Below are 6000 nucleotides of genomic sequence, written 5' to 3' on the forward strand. Positions count from 1 at the left end.
TTGCCCAGAGCAGCTCTCTGCAGAGGCCCTGGTGCACACCAGGTTAGGGAACAGCCAAGCTGCTAGGGATGGAAGCTGGGCTTCTGGGAGGATTCCCGGACCCAAATCCCAGCGGGCAGAAAGAAAGGACCTCCCACGGAAGGACAACGTAATGTCCCATGGAGGGAAGAGCCTCTCCCCACCATTTCTTAACCTCATGGGCTGTTCTCATGCTCTGCCAACTACACCTCTCAGTATCTCCAGCTGTCCAAAGGAGCAGGGACCAGAGGCCATCCTGCTGCTGGGACAGAGGTGGAGGTTGATGTTCAACCTGCATATGGGAGTTGTCCTTTCTCATGCCCATGGTGAATATACCACGCAAGGGAAGCTCTCAGGACATGCGATTCCTGCTCTAGAGCCAGGGGCAGCTTCAGCTTGTTGGAAGGAGACTGTGTCTGAGACCTTGCAGTTGTGGGATGAGACAGACACTAAGATAGGCATGGAAGTTTGGGGAAACGGGGGAGAGGGCAGTGTGGGCAAGGAGGGCAGGGATTTGGGAAGCAAGATCTGAGGATCAAACACTGTCGAATTGTCAGTTAGGATTATCTCCACTTCAGAGAGGGGGAAAGTGAGGCACCAGTGGAAGTGGGACCAGGCCAAATGGGCGCCCTGAGTGTCTGAATAATCGCTAAAGCAAAAATATAAAAGCCATTAAGGGTCAGAAGAACATTCATCAGGGAATTGGAGCATTCAAGGCTGGCCAGAAAATGTGTCGTCTACGGCATAAACCAGTATGCGCTCTGCCACCTCACTGGTTTTGGAGACAAGGGTACGTCTCTTGGAGAGAGGGGTTAGAGGATCTTTCTCTGAGACACACAACTGTCAATCGTTGGGAACAGAAACCCCATCTGTAATTTTGCTCACTGGCCCCGCCACAAACTCCACCCTCCAACCATTGTGAGCCAGGACCAGGAACACCATTCCACTGTCATAGTTACATGGACCTGCGCACCTGCAGACATTGCAGCTGGCACATGCGCTGGTGCTGGCGCTGTGATATGAGGTGGATGAACCACCCTGCTGGCTCCCATATCCAGCATTCTCTCCCTGAGCAATGGGTCCTGCTCCCTGCTCTTCCTCTATTCCTCCAGGAACCCTGGAGTAGTTTCTCTTCATGGACCGTGTCCCTCTCCTCCTTGGCTCTTTTGAAAGCAAGGTGCTCCTTGTTCCTCCTTGCCCCTAAAAGGATTGGCAACAGCATGATTTGTGGGTAAGATTTGATTTGTCTATTGACCTGGGTCTGGGGCTTTGTCCTTTGGGATTGGGAGAACCTTTTTCTTTTACTTCAGGACAAGGAGGAAAGTGAGAACTGAATTTTGCAAAGAGAAGTCACGGGGTAACCCTACAAGGCCCAAACCCCAATGGTATTGAGCCAAAAGGTGTGGCATGACAAAAATGATTGTATATGGACACTTCCAATGGATTTGTTATTATTGCTAATGGTGATTTTTTTTAGCTTTTTTTTTTCTATTACCAGAAACTGTAAAAGTGTACAATGTGCCGAATCTTTTGGGAAAACCCTTGAACATGTTAAGAGTGATACAGAAGAACACACTATGTTAAAAAAACCTTGTGATACAGATGTTTCACCCACAAAATATCTGTGTTTTTTACCCATGAAAGCTTATGCCCAAATAAATCTTGAAACTTTTCACAGGAGAAAAGACATTCCCGACCTGTTATGCTGTAGGAAAAGGGAAATCGAGGCACACTACCATATTGCTTTCATGGCTAAATGCCAGGATTCCTATAGTATGGACAACACTAATATCTACATTGTCTTGACATTAATTGGGTTCCAGACACATGCCAAAGCTTCTATGGATAAAGTAGCTATTTTCATTAGCTCTTGGCAAGATCACATGAGACATACAGGAACCATGCTGCAAGGGCAGATCCAATCCACTATTGTTCTAAGAAAGTTTTACATTGAGTTTGTAAAAGGATTCAGTCATGTTATTGAACATGACTTTGATAAACCATTTCTGTTGTGCACTGATATGGGGTCACCAAATGAAATTAATAGGCAGCAGGTTTAAAACTAAAAAAGGGAAGTATTTTTTTTACACAATGCACAGCCAACGTGTGGAACTCCTTGCCAGAGGATGTTGTGAAGACCAATCTCAGCAGCTTCCTAGGAAGGAGCCAGTGCTCTTCTCGGAGGACCTTCTCCTGGACCTCACAGGGCTCTGATGCTCTCACTCCGCAAGCCTGCCTGGGGTCTTGGAGTTAGTGCTCAACAGAACCAGGCAGAGCCCTGTTGTCCGGAACCAGTACCTTCCCTCTGTCCCTGAAGGAGGAAGGGCCCCAACACTGCTCTGCACTGACTGCCCTGACCACGGGTGGCCCAATGGCTCTCAGGTAGCAGGACACAATGGAGACGTGGATCATCCAGTCTCTCATTTCCAGGCCTCCCCAGAGCTAAGATAAAATTTCTCCTGCCCCTGCCCATTATCTTCACCTCCAAGATGTGTGGGAGTTTGTCTGTGCTGGGGGTTGCTGTCAGCAGCTCTTCAACATGGCATCCACGTCTCTGGGCAGGCCTTCTTCAGAGCCTGTCAGCGGAGGTAAACCATGGGTCAGGGTTATGGAACCTGGGGTTACACCTGCCAGGATGACAGCTGGCTCTGCAGTCCTTGCCCTCTCTGCAGAGGTCTGGTGCCAAGCAAGGTAGGGAATAGCCAAGCTGCTAGGGATGGGAGCTGGGCTTCGTGCCAGAGTCCAGGAACCAAAGCACAGCATCTGCAAGGAAGGACTTCCCCACAGAGGGGCAACATCATCTCCCACAACGGGGAGGACTCTCCCCCTGACACTGGATTAGTCCTCTGGCCTGTTCCCATCTCTGCCCACTGCACCTCCCTGCTCTCCTGGGCTAACCTTCTCAGCACAGCCCAGGCATGCTCACCTTGTCTGCTCTTTTTGTCCATGGGCATAGCAGACCCTGGGTTGATTTCTCTTTGCAGGATCTCTCCTGCTGCTGCTGCCACGTCTGTAGCTCCACCTGCACTTCCTTCTGCTTCTGTTGGTTTACTAGGAGCTGCTGGAGAAACCCCTAGAGCTGCTTAACCAGTCCCTGGAACTGAAGTGGGAAATCCAGTGACCAGCTCAGTCCCTCGAGACACCCGCTTGGGAGGACAGACCTGCCTTCAGCAACCAAGACTTCAATCAGCCCTCACGGACCACAGGGGGAATTCAATCCTCCTGACTATGCCAATTAGAAACAAATCTACACATCGTTACATGCCCCCCCGGCGGCCAGACATGACATCACAGTCCTCTCACTGGGCTAGCCTCCACCATCCGTGGTCGCTCCAGCACCATGACAGTTTCTCTGCCTGGTAAGTCAACCCTCCGGCCAGGTCACCACTTTTAGTCCATCCTTCTGGGCCCCAGCTTGTCTCTCACTGAAAGTCCAAACAGATCTTTCCACAGAAAAGTCCTTCTGCCATCATTGGGGCTCTTGCTCAGCTTGCAGCCCCCCTTGCTGGGCTTGGTAACCCTCTCCAGGTGCGTGTACGCCCCCTTCTTTGGGGCCAGTAGGGGAGTCCAGTCCCACCCTCACATTGGCAGCAGCCCAGGGTCCTGTACCCAACAGCAAGGTCCACTCCTTTCTCTTTGCTGCAGTTTTCCCTGGGCACTTCCTACCTCTCTTCTCAAGTTCCCCTTTAGGATTTCCTTGCTGCTCTGAACTTCCTACCTCATTCTCATTCCTGTTGATACCCCAGCTGGGCTGGATCAGCACTGAAGTCTGGCTCTGTAGGGGGAGGTACATGGTGCCTCTCAGGTAGGGCTCATCCTGTAATCAGCTTGGCTAAGCCCCATGCAGTGCAGGTTAGAGGACATCTCTGGGGAGCTCCTTCCTAGGAACAAAACCAGGGTGGTACGATTATGGAAACATCTCTGTCCCAGAGCTGGGAGCCAAGGACGGGGAAGCTCCCAGCCAGGCTATGCATCAGGGATCCCATTTCTCCCCCAAGAGACCCACACGCCCCAAGGAGTAAATGGCTCTTACCTCCATGAGGGAGTGAGGTCTTCCATCTAAGCCTCTTTGAGAGCCAGCACTGCTTGCTTTGATGGGACGAAGTGACCTGTTCCCACCGCTCCCAGAGGTGGCTCAGCTGCAGGCTGCGCCCGTCTGGGAGACTGTGCCGGAATTTGGGGGGTAGAGGGAAGGACCCTGCTCCACAGAGAGGAGAGAGAGTTTCTGTGTGTGCCGGGGGCTCCATTTTCCCTTCCACTAGGTCCCCATTTACAGTGACCCAGAGCAGTACCTGCTGCAGGGAGCGGGAGTTGCTGGTGGCCTCAGAGGCACAGCTCCTGCAGTGCCTCAGGCACCTGGCGCAAGTGCTGGATGATGGGGAACTTGCGAATCACATTGGCTGTAACATCCTCCTGCTGCAAGGGAATGAGAACCTGTCAGAGACTCAGACACCTCCAAGGTATCAAGGGGGATTAAGGGCACCTGGAACCAGCAGCATTTCTCCCCAGCACCTGTCCACCTCTGAGGGATGGATTCACCCTCCTGACCCCCAGAATGGAGTCTTGTCCTTACTAGTGACCTCCAGTGCCAACCCCCCTCCTTGTAGGGTGAGCTCCTGTCACCTCCCCTCAGTGTCCCTGACAGCTGTTCCACCTCCAATCCACAGCTCAAGTTCTCAGAACTCTCTCCTCCACCCCCACGCAGGTAGGGCAGGGATGGGGCTCCAGGGCGGGGGTGGGGGCAGGCAGGAGGGATTCTGGCAGCAGTGAACTGGGATGTGGAGAGGTTGAGAACTTTCCCCAAGTCATCCCAGACACTAATGCTGAAGACGCAGGATGGCAGCCCTGGTGAATAGGGCAGATCAGCAGCCCCTGCTGACTGAATCCTCCCGTTCTCTCTAGAGTGGGTCCAGCCCTGCCAGCAGCAGGACAAGCTTCCCCTGCCCATGTGCATCAGCCCTGCCTGGTGAGTCGCCATCACTCATCAGTCCTTGGCCTCCCAGGCTGCCAGTGATGGGAGCAACTCTGGGTAGTGGCTCGGGTGTCACGGACACTTGGCCACTGGGAATTTGTGCTGCCCTGTGGGACAGGAGAGACTCGCAAAGGGCACTTCCCAAGAGCGATAGCACCGTGTCCTAAGAACATAAGTCCGTGAGGAGGTAATGCTTGTCATTAATTAGCCTTGCTAAAGAGCTCGGTTGGAGCTGCTCCGGGGACAAGCTGGCTCCCTCCTGCTCATGGAGGTGAATTCATCTCCCTTCCCAGTAGCACCTGTTCTCACGCTCATTCCCCATCAGGCTCCTTCGTGCCAGGCCAGCGAATGGCCATCGAATGGGAATGAGGCCTAGGCCCCACCCCAATCTCCTGAGTCTAATGCAGCTGCTTACCTTGTCCCCCAGCAGCTGCTGGGCTTCCCCCAGGAGGGAGTAGGTGAGGAGTAGCCCAGCCTGGCTGACACACAACAGGGGTCATGGATGGCCAGCACTGCCGTCCGAGGAAGGATCTTCTCTGTCCCTCCCAGAAGAACTTTCCGAAGACCTAAACCCAACAGGACGTGAGGCATTAGCAGATTGCCCAAAGCAAGCTCCAAATCCTGGGGCTAGAATGGTATCTCTGTCTAGTGGCCCCAGGAGGCAGCCTGCAGGAGACCCAGCCACCCCACTCCCTGAGCTGTGTCATGCCCTGGCAGAGTGTCCTTACCTCCCCAACCCTGGCTGTGTTCCTGTTGCCCGGTGCCAGTCCCAACACCAGGGCTTCAGCCTCATGGATGGTCAGCCCTGGGAGAGAAGAGACACACACACACACACTTGTCATTCTGGTTGCAGTGCTTGTGTCCTTCCAATCCCATTGGTGGCTGCACAGTGGGCAGAGTCCTCGCTGCGTGCCTGGCCCAACAGAATTGCAGGGCTGGTGTAGAACAGAGAAAGAGATCGAGAGAGACTCAGCCTCCAGCCAGGGTCAGTCTGAGAGAAATTGGTTGGG

At 53.4% G+C, this 6000-nt stretch overlaps 1 long non-coding RNA gene across 1 annotated transcript; it reads right to left on the reverse strand.

The window, feature by feature from the left end:
- Positions 1–4052: 4052 nt before the first annotated feature.
- On the reverse strand, positions 4053–5794 carry LOC122464611. The gene is made up of 3 exons (XR_006288807.1): positions 5719–5794; positions 5406–5556; positions 4053–4434 (listed from the first exon to the last, which is right to left on the reverse strand). It is a non-coding gene; the product is annotated as an uncharacterized LOC122464611 (long non-coding RNA).
- Positions 5795–6000: the final 206 nt, after the last annotated feature.

The sequence above is a fragment of the Chelonia mydas genome, chromosome 2, assembly GCF_015237465.2.
Source record: "Chelonia mydas isolate rCheMyd1 chromosome 2, rCheMyd1.pri.v2, whole genome shotgun sequence".
NCBI lineage: Eukaryota > Metazoa > Chordata > Testudines > Cheloniidae > Chelonia > Chelonia mydas.